Consider the following 19,455-nt stretch of genomic DNA (forward strand, 5'->3'; position numbering starts at 1 on the left):
TCCTGTCAAAAGATGGGCGCCCCCCATCCCTCCCATCGCCCCCTCCCCCACCCTGATCAGGGTTTAGCTGTGTGACTTGCTTGGTCAAGGGGACAGTAGGAAACATGACAAAGCAGAGGCTTAAAAAGTGTTCCTGCACTGGGGCTTGGCTTCTCTTGCTCCCTTTGGAGCCCAGTGGCCAAGTGAAGAAGTCTGGCCTGTTTGATAACGAGATGAACATGGTCTGGTTGGCCCCCATCCTCCCAGCCGAACACCAGACGGTGAGTGGGGCCATTTGGGACCCAGACCAACCAGCTCCCAGCCCCCCTGCCTGCTGACTGCAGCCACATAGGGAACCCAGGGAAGCCCAGCAAAAGAACCGCTCTGCTTAGCCCAGCCCCCCAAATGCAGTACTGATAGTAATAGTAATTGTTTTAAACTGCTCAGTTTTGAGGTGGTTTTTTACGTAGTTGTAAAGGCAAATTAGAAGAGACTCAGGACTGTCACTGCTTTCTACAGAACAGTCTCAGGATGCTGCTGTGTGGATCCCGTTCACCTCCGTATTATAGAGAAACTGTCCTGACCACTAGTCTTGCTGTTAGAGTTTTCTAGCCTCTTAACGTTATTGGCATGATGAGTATCAGGTGAAAAAAAATATTGAATCCACACAACTGGGATGTGAACTTTTATTAGGTTGGTCCCTCAAATTAGCCGCAAACTGGCTAGTGAGTAAATGTTTTATATGACAGATCATGTGAAACATGTAAAAACTGACCTATCTTGAATATTCTTTTTTTTTTTAAGATTTTATTTATTTATTTGACAGAGAGAGATCATAAGTAGGCAGAGAGGCAGGCAGAGAGAGAAGGAAGCAGGCTCCCCGCTGAGCAGAGAGCCCGACGTGGGGCTGGATCCCAGGACCCTGGGATCATGACCTGAGCCGAAGGCAGAGGCTTTAACCCACTGAGCCACCCAGGCACCCCAATCTTGAATATTCTTTTTTTTTTTTTAAGATTTTATTTATTTGACAGAGATCACAAGTAGGCAGAGAGGCAGGCAGAGAGAGAGAGAGAGGAAGGGAAGCAGGCTCCCTGCTGAGCAGAGAGCCCGATCTGGGGCTCGATCCCAGGACCCTGGAATCATGACCTGAGCCGAAGGCAGAGGCTTTAACCCACTGAGCCACCCAGGCGCCCCCTAATCTTGAATATTCTTAAACATCCTACTGGAAGGATGGTGAAACACTTGGGTTTTACTTGCAAAGCAATTTCCTTTTGAAAAATGGCAGCATCTTCTGAAGATCCAGCTGCAGCGACTGTCTTGGTGGTAGGGATGGTCACAGATGGGGAGCCTCATTTGAAGAGGTGCGGATATGGGGAAGCTCTCTGGCACGCTTGCAGCCTGACCTGGCTCTCTGCTGTCCCCTAGTGCTGGTTCTGTGGCATTGCAGGAGGGTGCCCCTCTTGATCCAGTCTCCCCAGGTTCTATGGGGCTGATCCCTCTCAGGGTCTGGGTCTGAGCCCTAAACCCCATTGTGGCGGTGTGGAGGGGGGGTTTTGTGCTCCATACCTCAATCCCGAAAGCTACACATTCACTGTCACCCCACAAGGTATGCAGTGACAGGAGAACATGAATCATTAGCAACCACCACCTCCTCTGGGGAAGTTTTTTGGGGGTTCCTATTCGCATCTTATTAGATACACTAAAGGTCCCCACATCCTACCATATATGGGAGTTTCATGTAATTATATAAGAACTAAGTGCATTGCAGTTGAATCTGGAGACTTGTTTTTGATGGTGAAATACTACAAAATTGACCATTTTAGCTGTTTTACAGTGTACAATTCAGCAGCATCAAGTACGTTCATAGTAAAGTACGACCATCAGCATATCTAGTTCCAGATCATTTCCATTACCCCAAATGGCAACCTGTACACACGGAGCAGCCACTGCATTTGACTTTTTGACATCCAGTTATAATTTGCAAACATTTAAACATTTGGCTGTTATTATTAAATATTTATTAACTCAGGAATCACACTTTAAATTTCACATTTGAGGTCAATTAATATATTTTTAAAGTCATACATAGTCTCACAGGACTTTCAAAGCTGCCAGATTTAGGCGTGTGCCTGGGGTGCCTAGGGATAAGGTGAGTGTGACTGGTGCTTCTCCATCCCTCCCTCCATTTCCCCACCAAGATACCCGGGACCCTAGCCAGGTGCCCCTCAGCTACTGATTCTTTTATTCATTTATTTATTAAAAATGTTATTTGTTTATTAGAGAGAGAGAGCACAAGCGGAAGGAGCGGTGGGCTGAGGTAGAAGCAGACTCCCCGCTGAGCAGGGGGCCGGATGCGGGGCTCAATCCCAGGACCCTGGGATCTTGGCCTGAGTTGTAAGCAGATGCTTAACAACTGAACCACCTCGGCATCCCGGAGTTTTTATTTTATTTTATTTTTTATTTTTTTATTTTTTAAAGGTTTTTATTTATTTATTTGACAGACAGAGATCACAAGTAGGCAGAGAGAGAGAGAGAGGAAGCAGGCTCCCAGCCGAGCAGGGAGCCCGATGCGGGGCTCGATCCCAGGACCCTGGAATCATGACCTGAGCCGAAGGCAGAGGCTTTAACCCACTGAGCCACCCAGGTGCCCCGGCATCCCAGAGTTTTATAAACATATCTATATGGTATAAATGTTTTTCTAGATTATAAAGCATGACATATACATATACACATACACATGACATATACACAAGTTGGAAAGTACAGATAAGTAAAAAGGAGAATAACCACCCTCCCTAACTCCACCCTTGAGATAACCACTGTGAAAATATTTAGATGTCTTTTTTTTCCTGCCAATCCTTTTCTTTTTTTAAAAGATTTTATTTATTTATTTGACACAGAGAGAGAGATCACAAGTAGGCAGAGCAGCAGGCAGAGACAGAGAGAGAGAAGGAAGCAGGCTCCCTGGTCAGCAGGGAGCCCAATGTGGGGCTGGATCCCAGGACCCTGAGATCATGACCTGAGCCGAAGGCAGAGGCTCAACCCACTGAGCCACCCAGGCGCCCTGCCAATCCTCTTTTTTAGGGAAAGTTACCACCCAACTTACGTTAACCAATATATACAAGATACATATTTTTCAAGATATATTTTTATTTTCAAAATGGGGATCCCACTGTACCATCAGTTTTAAATTTTGCCTTTACTTACTAAAAATGATTCTTTGAGCAGTTCCCTATATCCTCACATATAATTTCAATAGCTAGATACACTTTTTAAAAAGATTCTATTTATTTTTTTGAAAGAGAGAGCCACATACACACAGCATGAGCAGGGGGAAGGTAAGAGGCAAAGGGAGAGGCAGAGGGAGAAAAAGGCTCCCCACTCAGTGGGGAGCCCAATGTGGGGTTTGATCCCCGGACCCTGGGATCATGACCTGAGTGGAAGGCAGACGGTAACTGACTGAGCCACCCAGACGTCCCTCAGTCAGTTTTCACCGTAGGTTTAGCTGCAGTAACAAGAGTCCTAACCTCTCAGCAGCTCACAGCCATGCCAGTCCACATTTCCTTCACAGTGTGGTTGTGGCGTGGCTCCTTTTGGCTGTGGGTCAGTTTGTGATTCCTCCTTATTCTAGAATAAAGCTGAAAGGACCGCCCCAGCCAGAGATGCGTCAGTCAGTCTTTTGGCAGAGGACAAAGAGCAAGCGATCCGGTAGAAATAAGCAATGGCTCCTAAAGTCTCTGCTCTGAGGTACCCCGGCCATGTCGTGCGCGCACACACCACCTGGCAAAAGCAGTCAGGGGTTCAAGGCCAAAGTCAGTGGGGTGGGGTGAATAGTTCTCCCCAGGGAGGCATCCCAGGTCATGTGGCAGTGGGCAGAGTTGTTTAAACCCCTTTCAGGAAGGAAGAGTGAATAGCCGGGGACAATAATACAATCATCTACAGATGTTTTCATGTTTAAACTATTAAAGCGCTTTTGATTTTTCTTTTTTAAGGATAGTAAATCTTATGTAATTTTTTAAACTAAATTTTAATTATAACCAACGTACATGTTTTTAAAAGTCAAGTAATTCAGGACGCCTGGGGGGCTCCGTGGGTTGGGCATCTGCCTTCAGCTCAGGTCATGATCCCGGGGTCCTGGGATCGAGCCCCGCATCAAGCTCCTTGTTTAGCGAAAAGCCTGCTTCTTCCTCGGCCTGCTGTTCCCCCTGTTTGTGCGCGCTCTCTCTCTCTGACAAATAAATAAAAATAAATAAATAAAAGTCAAGTAATTCAAGGGATGCTGGGCTGGCTCAGTTCGTAGAACATGAACTCTTGACCTTGGGGTCATGAGTTTGAGCCCCACATTGGGTGTAGAGATAAAAAAATTTTTTTTTTCAAAGTCAAATAATTCGTTAAGGCTTATAGAGAAACAAAACCTGCCAGACAACAGCTTCTTTCCAGCGAAATTCCCACACTTCACACGGAGGTGTGAAAAAGGATTGATTTGTTCCTAGTCTTACTAAATAATTTACCCAAGTTGTTTCAACTGAATCCTCAGAACCACCTCGGGAGGTAAATATTATATTGATCTCTCCAACAGAAACAAACTTAGGCTGAAGAAGCAATTTCTTTGTCTAAGAGGCCACTTGCCAGCAGGGGGCAGATTTTCAACTGGAACTCAAGTTAACCAGAGCCCGAAGCGGAGGAGTCCAACTCTGTATCAGCAGTTCTCAAAGTGCGGTGCCTCCTGGCAGCAGCTGTCTCATGAGGGACCTTGCTAGAAATGCACGTTCTCAGGTCCCACCCCACCCACCGCTGCTGGCTCAGAAACTCTGGGGTTCCAATCAGCAATGAGGAGACTCTGAGGGACACCGAAGATGGACATCCGGGCTCCACTGACCCTAGTTCTCTCCTCCTGTGAGCCAGGAAGGCACCTGCGCCAAGCCCCTTCTCCTGCCGATGCGGTGACTGCTGTGCTGAGGAGTGCCAGTGGAGATGCTCCCCGTCCTCTCAGCGTCCCTTTCCTGTCCCTGCCCCGAGACTGCCACCACCTCCAGGCCACAAGATAGCTACAGGGGAGCTCAGTGCAAGGGCTGGAGAATCTCGATCACAGGGAGTGGGGGACCCTGGTCCACAGCTGGAGAGCTGGGGACGTGTTGGAGAATCTAGGGTCAGAAGGAGGAGGAGCGTGAGTCAGAGAAGGGAAGACCCCAAGTCAGAAGGTGGCTTCTGCACCGGAAGGGGAGGGTTCTGGGGCCTGAAGGTTTAGGGAAGGGGTTCCAAGTCATGCGAAGGAAGGAGAACCCAGGGTCAGAGGGGAAACTCCTAGGATTGTCCCCCCAAGGGAAACTTCTGGGCAAGCTAGCAGAGTCCCAAGTAGAACCTCTTAGAAACACACTAGGTGAGGTGTGTTCCCAGCTTGAAGCTGGCGGGCCTCTCCTCCTCCTCTGTGCTTACTTTTTGGGGGCTCAGATGTCTGCCGGGGTGCCCTATTGGGCAGGTGTTCCTTGGAGATGGGGATGACTGTGCCTTGCTGGGAAGCCTAGGACCCACTGAGATGGAGACCCAGGGCCTGGCAAAGTCACGCAGGGACTGGGTTTGGAGCTGGGTCACTCCGGAGGTCATGGAAGGGTGGGGGCAAAACCAGGATGGCAGAGCCTGAGGGTGATGCTCTTGACTTCATCCAATTTTGACCTCAGCCATGGGTTCCGGCTGAGTCACAGCACTTGGTAACAGGGTCCAGCTCTATTGTCTTCATTCCTTTCATTGTGTTCTCGCAAGAGTCTATGAAAAACATTCCTTGGGAGCCAGACTTATGAGCCCCTGGCCATCTGTGAGGCTCCCCACCTGGCGCTCCCCCCACACACGTGTGCCCCACGTCCACCTCCAGGCAGGCTGCCCTGATTGCCACAGATCCAGGGGGAGGAGACTGCTCTCCTCTCTCTCTTCTCTGAGGGGGTGGGCATGTGCACATGTGGTTTGGGGGCAGGTGCTGTTGCTTTGGCAGGTCTCTCCAGCCCTGATGTGGGCCCAGAGTTTGCCTGGTGTCTGGTCTGGAACTGACTAGCGGGGTCTTTGCACATTCCATCTGGGAAATAAATGGGAAAAATATCAAACCTGTGAAGGTCAGAAATTTCCAAGTCAATTTCATCACTGAGCTTTGCAGCATAGAGAGAGCTCAGCTTACTTGCTTAGTTTTGGTTCCCCAACTTCACTCTGATGGGTCTCCCCCAACACTTCCTTGGGGCTCTCTTTCACTCCTTGCAACCCGTCTCATCATTCCACAGAGCCGGGCGATCAGAGGGGCGTCAGGCAATAATCCACCCCTGGCTGCAAGACCCCCTTGGCCTGGCTGTTGAATCCTTGAGGATGGGCTCTTCCCTAAGCGTGGGGCTGCCCTTGGGCTCAGACTCCTTCATGATGCTGCCATAGGCCCATCGTCCTGGGGGCACCAGGCCAGCGGTGTTCTCTCTTGGTCCTGCTGCTTCCCATGGGGCACTGCCAGGACACAGGAGATGGACCCCGCTGCCCTCGGACCCACTAAATGGTGGAGAGGAACTTGCCCCCCTTCTAGCTATTACTGTGCCCTTCTTCCTTTTTACTTGCTCCACAAACATTCTGAGTTTGCCCTACGAAGGATCTTTGGGGAAGAGAGGCCCTTGTGCAAGCGGGGTTCTGGGCGTGCAGTGGAAAGGCCAAGGTGGGGGACAGTTGGAAGCCAAAGCTCAGCCCTCGTGGCTGGGAGGACAGGCCTGGTCACTGGAGCCAGAGATGGGAAGAAGCCATTCATGCTGAAAGTGAGGAGAGGACCAGCCATTGGATGGTCTTGGCCAGAAGGCGGTGTGGAAAACTCATGGGCTGGGGAGGAGGCAGGGTCGGGTGGGAAGGGCTGAGCCTGGATGCTGGCTGTTCTCGGAGGGTCGGGGAAGCCTCGCTGAGGACCACTCCCAGGGAGGGAGAGCGGGACTCTCTAGAGGAGGGCAGCAGGTCAGACCGCAGCTCGGAGACAGGGGTCTGAGGCAGAAGGGGAGCAGGCAAGGGGGCTGGGAAAGTTTATAAATAGCTGATGGGGACCAGCTGGCTCCCACTTCCACCACAGACCAGCACACCCGTCGGTGGGAAAGGAAAGTAGGCCTGGGAAGAAGACATCAGGAGTCACCACCGAACCCTGCACAGTAACAGGCATTCGAGTGAAAGAATGGGGTGTCCGAGTTTCCCCGCCATAACCGAGTGCTACACCGTGGGGGGCTTGAAGAGCAGAAAGGAACCCTGCCCCGGTTATGGAGGTTATGGAGGTTATGCAGGCTGGAAGTTCAAGAGCAAGGCTATCAAATTCGGTGTCTTCTGAAGCCTTTGTCTTTGGCTTGTAGAGGGCGGTCTTCCCCCTGGGCATCTGGTCTCTTCTTAAGAGGACACCAGTCAGGCCCGATGAGGGCCCACCCTAAGGACCTCATTTGACCTTAATTATCTCTTTGAAGACCCTATCTCCAAATTCAGTCACACGAACCTGGGGGTTAGGACTTCTACGTCTGAATTTTGCCGGGAGGTAATTCAGCCCCTAAGTGTGAGCAAAATACGTCCACTGAAGTCATGAACAAGATGGTGAGCCATTAATTGTCAAATTGTGTGCCGTAGAGGAACAGGAAAGTAAGACCGTATGTAAGAAGTGACTATACACGGGGATGCGGAATAAAATACAGTAAAATAACTTTGTGACTGTTTCACCTGGTTTAAACTAAGAAAGGGAAACTCCCAGGGGCCGGGAATGCAGAGGGAACATAAAACAAGTGAAGTTAGGAGTGGAAATGGCTCCTGGAGTTTTGGAGACGGAGGTCGGCCTTCAGAGTGCGGGCAGGGGTTTAGAAGATACACAGCCAGGAAATGATTAGAACCAGCGAATCTCAGGGCCTCTGGAGGGACAGCAAAACTGTAGGTTTGCTGCTTGACTTAGGATTGAGGGACTTCTGCCGAGAGTAACCCCCTGAAGTTGAGGTCACAAAGGGTCAAAACCAAGGAAAACAGGAAAGTAAAAATAACCCTTGTCAGTCACCAGTCCCTCTTTTATTTGAGAGAGAAAGAGAGCACGAACGGGGAGCGGGGGGAGAGGGAGAGGGAGAGGGAGAGGGAGAAGCAGACTGCCCGCTGAGCAGGGAGCCAGACACAGGACTCGATACCAGGACCCTGGGATCATGACCCGAGCCAAAGACAGATGCTTAACCCACAGATCCACCCTGGTGGCCTGCCTGTCCCTCTTTTAAAGAATTTCCTCAAAAGTCCCACTCAACAGCTTCTACTCAATGGCATTCCTTCTTTGGGAAGCTAGTCTTTTAGCTGGAAGTATGCTGTTTACGTAAATGGTCCCTTGGGAGACCAGAGCAGAGTAGGAATCTGTCCGTGAAGAAAGAAGGGGAGAAGAGACTGGGTATCAGGTGGACAGCTTGTGGTTACCATCATAGGCCACCACCAAAATCCCCTCTACGTCTTCTAGTCCAGGCTTCCCCTAGCAGCCAGAGTGATGGTCTGCTTCAATTTTAAGGCTATACATGTACCTGGTGAAAAAAGAAATCTGGCAGTCCGGCTGATACCATAGTATAAAAAAAAGAAATGTCTCCTTCTCACCCCTACTCGCCATTCCCTCAGCCCAGAAATGATCCTGGATTTTCTGTATGTGGACCAGACCCTATCACTTCCCTACTGAAAATCCCCCTGTGGACCTCAGTCTGCTCTCAGGCCCTGCCCTCCCTCAGCTCACGCCACTCTCCTCCTGGCTCATAGTGGTTGGTTCTCTGGCTTTGGACTGGTCCCTAGAGATGCTGCTCTGCGGCCTTTCCCCTCATTGTTTCTCTGCTTGGAACACTCTTCAGGGCTTGGTTCAATTCTACCTTGTTCAGTGACAAGACTTTCTTTTAAGGCTCAACCCTGTAACCCTGCAAGTATCCAAGTCCTCCACCCTGCAGGCACGGGTCCAAACTCCTGGATGGCTAGATGCCGAGGCTCTACCGTGGATCACCAAGGCACATGATGGGTCGGCCCAGGGCACTGTGGGAAGGTGGGGAGGAGCTCCGACCTGAACATGGATGAGTTTATTGAAAAGACACAAGAGAATGAGATGGGCACATTCTCCTGGAACTTCCAGGCCAGAGGGAGGACCCAGGCAATAAACATGAAAATAAAGAAATAAGATCATTCCAAACTCTGATAAGTTCTATGAAAGGCACAAACAGGGGAGGTAGCAGATGGTTTTGGAGGTAGAAGAGGGCACGTCAGAATGCATGGTCAGGGAAGCCATCTCAGAACCCTGAAGGATGAGAAGGTGCCAAGCAAAGAGCCAGGAAACAGGAGTTGCAGGAAAGCAAATGGCATGTACAAAGGCCCTGGGGTGGCAGAGAGGGTCTATTGGAACAAAGGGAAGGAGAAGGTGAGCAGAAGTGGGTAAGACTGGGCTATAGGCTGAGCTAAGCTTGGGTTTATTCTAAGATCCTTGGAGGATTTTCATCAGGGGAGTGGTGTGATCTGGTCTGAATTACGTGGGAGCTGGCTATGGGACCTGGATTTTGGGAATCCTTTGAGTGGTTTCTATAATTTTGCATTTGTAGTACTGTCTTAGGATAACTTTATGGAGTTATTTTCAGTTTTCCAGCCAGTTTGGTTAAACCAACAGCTGGATGCACTTTATGGGTAAGTTTCAACAAATCCTCCACTTGCTACACTGTGACCTTGGCATTGTCTCCCTAAGGAGAGACTCGTGCCCCTGAAAAGTGGACTCCTTGTCTTTGATGTCCCACAACTCAGCCTACCTTCTTCTGAGGGTAAATGTGTCAGTCATGGCTCTCTAGAAAAACAAAACCAATAGGGGATATATATGTATATATATATATATATATATATGTAAAAATGCATATGTGTATATATATGTAAAAATACATATGTGTATATGTATTTTAAAAAGATTTTATCTATTTATTTGAGAGAGAGAGCAGGGGGAGGGGCAGAGGGTGAGGGAGAGGCAGAGAACCTCAAGCAGACTACACCGAGCGTGGAGCTTGATGTGGGGCTTGATCTCACTACCTTGAGATCATGACCTGAGCTGAAATCTAGAGTCAGACACTTAACTGACTGAGCCATCCAGGCGCCCCATCTTTTTTTTTTTTTTAAGTCATTGGAGAGAGAGAGAGAGAGAGAGCACAAGCAGGGGGAGAGACAGAGGGAGAGGGAGAAGCAGACTCCTTGCTGAGCTGGGAGCTGGGACCCCGATGTGAGGCTCGATCCCAGGAACTGGAGATCATGACCTGAGTTGAAGACAGATGCTTAACCATCTGAGCCACCCAAGTGCCCCATTTTTTTTTTTTTTTTAATTTGTAAGGAATTAGCTTATGTGAATATGAGGGTTGGCAAGTCTGTAATCTATAGGAAAGTCTTACTGGCTGAAAATTCAGGTAGGAGCTGATGCTGCCAAACTTCTCAGGGAAGCCTCAATGTTTGCTGCTACTGCCTTCAACTGATTGGATGAGGCTCACCCTCATTATGGTAGAGAATAAAGTCAACTCCTTGCAGATGTTAACCACATGTACAGAATACCTTCATAATATCATTTAGGTTCATGTTTGAATTAATAACTGGGTACTATAGCCTAGCCAATCTGACACATTACAATAAAATATATAAAAAAATGAAATCAAAGCTCTTATTCTAGGATCAACTCATGAAATCTTTGAGCCAATCAGAACTCTTTTGTTCTGTTGCTTTGGGGAACCCTGTGTGTGAGTGCCAGACACATTAACATCCACAACTGTCTTTTGCTTAAAGATGATTGCATTTGACTGAGGCTGAGGAGGCCTAAACTGGAGAAAGAATAAAATTCCAGGCTCCCACTTCCCAGTCCGGGCGTGGAGACTGGTGTGAGAAGCTGGGTGGAGCCCCAGTCTACCCCCTCCAGGCTGACAGTCAGCCCCTGGGCGTCATTGTGCAGGGAGGTCCCTTCCCACGCTGGTCCCTTTGCCCTGGGGGGCTGCCCCGGGCTGTTCTGCGTTCTTTAATTTCAAGTTTCAGCTGTGAAATCTTTTTTTCCCCCATCAATCAGATACCTCTGGGTCACCACTGAAGAGAAGGCCCTTCCTACAGAATGTGTCCCGTTGTGTCCTATGTGGCCCTTCATAGCCTCCTGGTTCTCCGTTTCGGTGGTTTGTGTGGTCAGATGACGCCCGCTACAGAGACAGGCAAAAGAAGCCAAAGGGGAAGTGAACATGTCCCACACAGCCTTACTGTGGGGTAAAGGGCAGTCACAGGCTGGGGTGACTGTCCTAGGCCTAAAAGTGTGTGTGTTAGAGTGTGTGCAAATCATATCAGGCTCATGCCAGGCATGCTGGAGGATGGAGACCACCTCTGTGACTGCTCTGGACTTTGGTTCAAGCCTTCGCCCTGCACAGTCCACCAATGGGCCCAGTCCTCCCATCTGGGTTCTCCATGCACAGGTACAGAATTGGTCCTGTGACCTCTGACCCAAAGAACATGATGGCTTTAGTCTGGGTTCCTTCAAAAGCAAACCTTGAGACAAGAACTAGGTGAAGTAGTTTATTTGACATGTGATCCCAGAAAGCGTATCATGGAGAAATGAGATCAAGGAGAAAGGAAAGAAAATGTAGTGCATATTAACGGGCATGTCACAGCCGTGGGAAATGGGTTCAGTTCCGCAGGGGATGTTCTGAGAGACTGTGGGGAACATGCCTCAGAGTTGTCCCACCAGCGGGAAGGAAGCTGTGGTGTGTTCATTATCAGTTGTTTTTTTTTTTAAGTAGGCTCCACGCCTAACATGGGGTTTGAACTTACGACCCTGATATCAAGAATCGTACACTCTACTGACTGAGCCAGGCAGGTATCCGTTCATCATCAGCTTTTTAAATAGTTTTATTAAAATGTAATTCACGTACACAATTCATGCATTACAAGTAGGTAATTCAGTAGTTTTTGGTTTACTCACAAAATGTGTAGCCATCATCATAGTCAATTTTAGAAGATTTTCATAATCTTTTTTTTTTTAAATATTTTACTTATTTGACACACAGAAATCACAAGTAGGCAGAGAGGCAGGCGGAAGCAAACTCCCCGCTGAGCCGAGAGCCTGATGCGGGACTCGATCCCAGGACCCTGAGATCATGACCTGAGCTGAAGGCAGAGGCTTAACCCACTGAGCCACCTAGGCACCCAAGATTTTCATAATCTTAGAAAGAAATCCCGTACCCTTTAGTTATCACTCCCATCCCCCACCTCAGCAGAGGCAACCAATAACCTATTCTTTGTCTCAAACAGGAGAGAATGTCCAATGGAAAGGAGACAGTCTTTTCAACAAATGGTGTTGGGATACTCAGACAGCCACATGCAGAAGAATGAAAGTGGACCATTTCCTTACACCACACACAAAAGTAGACTCAAAATGGATGAAAGACCTAAATGGGAGGCAGGAATCCACCAAAATCCTAGAGGAGAACATAAGCTATAACCTCTTTGACCTCGGCTGCAGCAACTTCTTGCTAGACACATCTCCAAAGTCAAGGGAAACAAAGGCAGGGGAAACAAAGGCAGAAATGAACTACTGGGACTTCATCAAGATAAAAAGCTTTTGCATAGCAAAGGAAACAGTTGACAAAACCAAAAGACAAAACTGGTAGGAGTTGAGAAAGTATTTGCAAATGTCTTATCAGATAAAGGGTTAGTATCCAAGATCAGGAACAAACTTATCAAACTCAACACCCAAAGAACAAATAACCCAAAAGTGGGCAGGGGGCGCCTGGGTGGCTGAGTGGGTTAAGCCTCTGCCTTTGGCTCAGGTCATGATCTCAGGGTCTTGGGATCGGGCCCAGCATCGTATCGGAGAGAGCCTGCTCCCCGCCCCCGCCCCCCGCCCGCCTCTCTGCCTACTTGTGATCTCTCTCTCTCAAATAAATAAATAAAATCTTAAAAAAAAAAAAAAAAGAAATGGGTGGTATATGTGAACAGATATTTCTACAAAGAAGACATCCAAAAGGTAAACAGAAAAAGTGCTCCACAGCACTCGGCATCAGGGAAACACAAATCAAAACCACACTGAGATACCACCTCACACCAGTCAGATTAGCTAAAATGAACAAATCAGGAAATGATATATGTTGGCGAGGATGCAGAGAAAGGGAACCCTCTTACAATGCTGGTGGGAATGCAAGCTGTTGCAGCCACTCTGGAAAACAGTATGGAGGTTCCTCAAACAGTTAAAAATAGAGCTACCCTACGACCCAGCACTTACAAAACTGATTATTTACCCCAAAGAAAGAAATGTAGTGATCTGAAGGGGCATGTGACCCCAATGTTTATAGCAGTGATGTCCACAATAGCCAAACTATGAAAAGAGCCCAGATGTTCATCAACAGATGAATGGATAAAGAAGATGCAGTGTGTGTGTATACACACACACACACACACACACACACACACACACACACACGAATATTATGTAGCCATCAAAAAGGGAACTATTGTCATTTGCAATGACAGGGATGGAACTAGAGGATATTATGCTAAGCCAGATAAGTCAATCAGAGAAAGACAATTATCTTATGATTTCACTGATATGTGGAATTTAAGAAACAAGGCAAAGGGTCATAGAAGAAGAGAGGAAAAAAAATGAAACAAGATGAAACCAGAGAGGGAGACAAACCATAAGACACTCTTAATCATAGGAAGCAACCTGAGGGTTGTTAGAGAGGAGGTGGGTGGAGGAATGGGGTAACTGGGTGATGGACATTGGGGAGGGTATGTGTTGTAATGAGCACAGGATATTATATAACACAAATGAATCAGAGACCTGTACCCCTAAAACAAATAATATGTTATATGTTAATAAGTTGAATTTAAATTAAAAAATATTTTAAAAAAGAAAAAATATATAAGAAAAAGTGTATATATATGTGAGAGTGTGTATATATATATATATAAAACCCCTATTTTCTGTCTATAGATTTGCCTATTCTGGACATTTCATATGAATGGAATCATAGAATATGTGGATATTGGACTGATTTCCTTCACTTTCTGAGGCCCTTTCAAACTACAGCACGTATATCGACCTCATTCCCTTTTATGGCCAAATGATATTTCATTGTATGAATATATCACATTTTGTTTTTCCATTTGTCCATTGATGGACATGTAGGTTGTTTCTGCCTTTTGACTGTCATAAATATTGCTGTTGTAAACATTCATGTACAAGTTTTTCTGTGGACAAACATTTTTATATCTCGGGCATGTATCTAAGGGTGGAATTGCTGGGTTATGTGGTAATGCTATATTTATTTATTAAAGGATTTTAGGGATGCCTGGGTGGCTCAGTCATTAAATGTCTGCCTCTGGCTCAGGTCATGATCCCAGGGTCCTGGGATGGAGCCCCGTGTTGGGCTCCCTGCTCGGCGGGAAGCCTGCTTCTCCCTCTCCCACTCCCCCTCCTTGTGTTCCCTCTCTCGTTGCGTCTCTCTCTTTAAAAAAAAAAAAAAAAAGATTTTATTCATTTATTTGAGAAAGAGAGAGAGAGTACACAAGTGCATGCATGAGTGGGGAGAGGGGCAGAGGAGAGGGAGAGACAGAGAATCTCAAGCAGACTCCACGCCAAGCACAGAGCCCGGTGCAAGGCTCCATCCCCAATCCTGAGATCATGAGCTCTGCAGTTTCTTTAGGGCTGGTACTTTTTTTTTAAGCACCCACTGCTGATTTTCTTTCTTCTGTGGATTTTCAGTTGTAAGCTTTGCAGACTTTTCTGGTTCCTTTTGTTTTCCTCTTCCTTTCCCCCACTTGTCTTTATTTGTAATAGCTATTGATTTTTATCATAGTATTTCTCCTTTTCATATTTCTTTCTTTTCTTTAAAGATTTCATTTTATTTTTAAAGATTTTATTTATTTATTTATTAAAAATTTGGGGCACGGAGGAAAGATAATAACTTTTCAGAGGAGGAACCTGACAAGTACCACCTTCATCAAGAGAATAAAGTTGCCACCTTCAGTAATGGGACAAATGGAAACATTGTGCTGCCCCCAAGGACACAATGAATAGAACACATCGCCCTTTCTATGGTATTCCTAAAAAATGTGTAACCCGAATCTATCAGAAAGAAGCATTAGATAGGAGCGCCTGGGCGGCACAGTCGGTTAAGTATCTGACTCTTGATTTTTGGCGCAGGTCATGATCTCAGGGTCCTGAGACTGAGCCCCTGGTGGACTCTGCATTTAGCAGGGAATCTGCTTGTCCCTCCCCACTCCCCCTCTGCTCCTCCCCCTTCAAGAACGTGCTCTTTCTCTTTCAAATGAATAAATAAAATCTTAAAAAAAAAGAAAAGAAACATTAGTAAATCCTAATTGAGAGAATCCTACAAAATAATTGGCCTGTAATCCTAAAAAAAAAGAAAAAGAAAAGAAAAGTCAAGATCATAAAAGTCAAGGGGAGGTCGCAGAACCTTTCTGGACTGAGGATTAGCAGGCAGTAATGCCCCAGTTCCTAATAGGGCTGGCTGTGTTGTGGTGACTGAGGAGACAGAGGTCTCCATGTGCGGGAAATGCACATGAATGGGTTCAGGGGACCCTGGGCCTCAGGTCAGCTGCCCACTGGCAAATGGCTCAGGACCAAAAAGTTCTTTGTATTAGTCTTGCAACATTTTTCTGGGATGTGGTTTGTCATTAAAAATGTCACACACGGGGGAACCCGGGTGTCTCAGTTGGTTGCATGACCAACTCAACGGGTTTTGGCTCAGGTCGTGATCTTGGGGTCCTGGTACTGAGGCCTGCATCCCCCATGTTCAGCATGGAGGCTGTTGTCCCTCTCCCTCTGCTCCCTCTCTTTCTGCTCTCTCTCTCTCTCTCTCTCTCTCTCTCTCAAATAAATAAATAAATACAGGAGTCTATAAGTATTATCTCATTTAATCCTCTCAGCAACTGGCTAAGGATGGTTACCCCCGCTTGACGGATGGCAGAAATGATGGTCGCAGCCCAACAGGCAGTGGGGCAGAGGGGACTCAGCCAGGGCTGTGCTGTCATCTGAGGTCATTCAAGAGCAGGGCTTTGCAGGGGGAACTGAAGCCTGGAAGCACCTGCAGACTCACACTGTCAGGGAGGGCAGTCCTCCTTTCACGTGGGGACCACGTGGCGGGTGGGATCGGGCCTGGCCAGTGTGTGCACGCTGGGCCCAGGCCCCTGCCCCAGCACCGGGAGGGAGCACGGTGGGGCTAAAGCCTGGCAGTGAGGAGTGAGGAGGAGGGCAGGATGTGTGTGGCCCCTCACTCCTCACACTGGGCTGGGCAGAGGGGTCATGATATGGAGGGTGGGACAGGTGGGGTGACAAAATGGCAGCGATATGAACAACCTCAGGTACCCAGGGGGCTGTGATGGGCAGGAGGGAACGGTGAACGCATCTGTGCCCAAGTTTTCCTGAGCCTACCTGGAAGGAGGCTCTCACCACACTGGGCCTGATCCTAATGATGGTCTGAAGAAAGGGCCTGGCCAGAGACAAGATGCCAGGAAAAAACAAGGAGCTGCGTTTATGTGGAAGAAAACAAAACAAAACAGAAAAACTACATATCTATATAATAGGAGGAACAAATGTTGATTGTTGAAAAACATTTTAAACTGGAAATAAAAAGAATGGCCTCCCCTCCTCCCACCCTAATCTTAACCCACCAGAGATAACCACCCTTAACTTCTGAATCAGACCAGGAAGAGACACAGCCGCTCCTCCTGCAAACCCTGGCCTGCTCCCCAGTCTGTAGGTCGCATGCTGGCTACAGGTGGCCCCTGGATAACCTCAGCCTGTTCCCCTGTCATCAGCTCCATGGGGGGGATACGTGTCCCCATTCTGCTGATGAGTAAGCTGAGGGCAGAGGAGGGAAGGGACTTGTCCACTCATCCCGCTCCTCGCTCTTGCTGCAGCCGCCCTCCTACACTGCCGAGCCACCTCCACGCAGGGAGAGAGCCAGCCTGGAGCCAGGTGGGGGCTGGGGTCCTCCTGGGTCCCTTTCTTGGGACAGGGGCTCAGGCTGACCGAACTGGTTCTGTCCTAATAAAGGTCTGCTTGTAGCCGCCTGCTCATTCTGTCTTTGTTTACAGTGCCTCCACACAAACACACTTGAGAACTTCGTGGGAACAGGAGGGGCCAGAAGGCAGGAAGCTAGCCTGACCGAGGACAAGGCCTGGCCCCTCACCCACACCGGGATGGGGCCTGTCTCCCTTCCCTGACTCCTCTGGCCCTCAGTTTCTCTCTCCATGCCCCTCCTCACAGGGGACAGAGAGACCTCTAGATTACTGTCTCTTGCTGCCTTGGAAGAAAAACATAAAAAATCAGCTCATTTTGGGGGGCTCAGTCTGTTGAGCAGCCGACTCCTGGTTTTGGCTCAGGTCATGGTTTCAGGGTCATGGAATGGAGCCCTGCATTGGGCTCCTCACTCCATGGGGAGTCTGTTTGAGATTCTCTTTCTCCCTCTGCCTCTCCTCTGCTCCCATGCCTGTGTGTGCTTCCTCTCAAATAAATAAATAAATAAATATTTTAAAAAAGATTTTATTTTTATTTATTTATTTAAAAATATTTATTTAGTTTTATTTATTTGACAGAGATCACAAGTAGGCAGAGAGGCAGGCGGGGGGGGGGAGGCAGGCTCCCTGCTGAGCAGAGAGCCCGATGTGGGGCTCGATCCCAGGACCCTGGGATCACGATCTGAGCTGAAGGCAGAGGCTTTAACCCACTGAGTCACCCAAGTGCCCCCAAAAGTTTCATTTTTGTTCAGAAAACATACCAAGCTTCTGAAACATACTCCTACTTTCTTTGATGTGAAAAATAGTCATCAAGGGCCTGCAAATTGCTTTCTGGGCACTCTGTGTCCTTCATTTCATTTAATCCTCTCATGACTTTGTGAGCAGATTGATTAGATCTCCATTTTGCAGATGAGGAAACTGAGGCATAGAGAGTCTAAGAGCTTAAGAATGGAGATAATAAAACTCCATCCTTGGAAACTCACAGCCTCAGAGCTGCAACCACAGATTCTGACCCCTTGGAATCCACCAAGCCCTAAGTAGGAAACTCTTGAGTGTTTTTTTTTTTTTTTCAAAAGTTCCAGAGCCAACTGGGAACCCACATTGCTTCCAGGAAAAGGCACCCAGTAGCCACCCAAGGGCCGGGAGCCGGGAGGGAGCAGACCAGCCCATGGAAGGTGCCTCCCAGAAGTAATTCAGGGCCATTCAGAACAGCAGCTGGGTAGGTCTGTTCCTGGAGAAAACTCATAACCCAGTGAGGGAAAGGCCACATGGACTTGAGAAGGGGAACGAGGTGAGACGTGTCCACGAAAATCCAGTCTTTGAAGGGGAAATACACATGCGGGCTTTTGAAATTTGATTATCTTTGGAAATGGGAGACCTCTAGGGTCAGAACTGTAGAATAAAAGGTGGATGTGTTTTATTCAGATAAACTTAGTTTTAAACCCCAGCCCTAGCCCTCATTACCTCTGAGTGACCCTAGACAAGTCACTTAACATCTCAGACTCGCTGCTACCTGGTGTTTAAGGCAACTAGCTGGAGTAACTGACATTTTCTACCTGAGAACAGGCCTGTTTGTAAGTCTGCTGTTTGTTTGTTTGTTTGTTTGTTTTTTAAGATTTTATTTATTTATTTGACACAGAGAGAGATCGCAAGTAGGCAGAGAGGCGGGGGTGGGGGGAAGCAGGCTCCCCAGTGAGCAGAGAACCCGATGCGGGACTCGATCCCAGGACCCTGAGATCATGACCTGAGCGGAAGGCAGAGCCACTGCTCTGCCTGAGCCACCCAGGTGTTCCAAGTCTGCTGTTTTTTGAGTGCAAATAGATCGGGGAAGGTTTAAACTTCCAGTTCCTGGATGTGGTTCCCCCAAGTACCAGTGAGAGCGGTCTCCAGATTTTAAAATCTGCAATCTCCTATCTTCCCTGCAGATTCATGATCTCCTGGGCGTCCTTTTTCAAAAAAGTTTTTGTCAACCTGGTGAGCTTGTTGGGACAGGTCCCCGGCCCCAAACCCCAAAGCCACGCCCCACTGCTCTCATGTGAGCAGCTGGCTCTATTCTCTGGTGCTGGTGCATTCAAAGAGGCCTTGAACCCCTGAGTGACAGGGACCCACGTGCTTTGTTCCGGCTGCTTGGGCTGTCTGCCAGGGGCTGCCGATGAGTCGCCGAGTGGGAATCTGCCTTTCTCCATTCCAGAAGACCTGAAGGTTCACCTGTCTGAAGCAGTGAGAACACCAGGGTGGGATCCAACTTCCCGGCCTCCTGGGTCTCACTCACCCAGGGCAGGGAGTACAGGCAAGTGCTTTAGAGAAGTGGGGATGTGGTCCCAGCCTGGGGCCCTCATCCAGCAGGTGCAGGAATGCACCGCCAGGCCTCTTGGCTGCGTGTCTGGGGTGGTGGGTCCATCCAAGTAGCCTCCCCAGTCCTCCAGCTATCTGACAGTCTTCAGGAAATTCTGCCTAAAT

This window comes from Martes martes (assembly GCF_963455335.1).
Source record: "Martes martes genome assembly, chromosome: 3".
Classification (NCBI taxonomy): Eukaryota; Metazoa; Chordata; class Mammalia; order Carnivora; family Mustelidae; genus Martes; species Martes martes.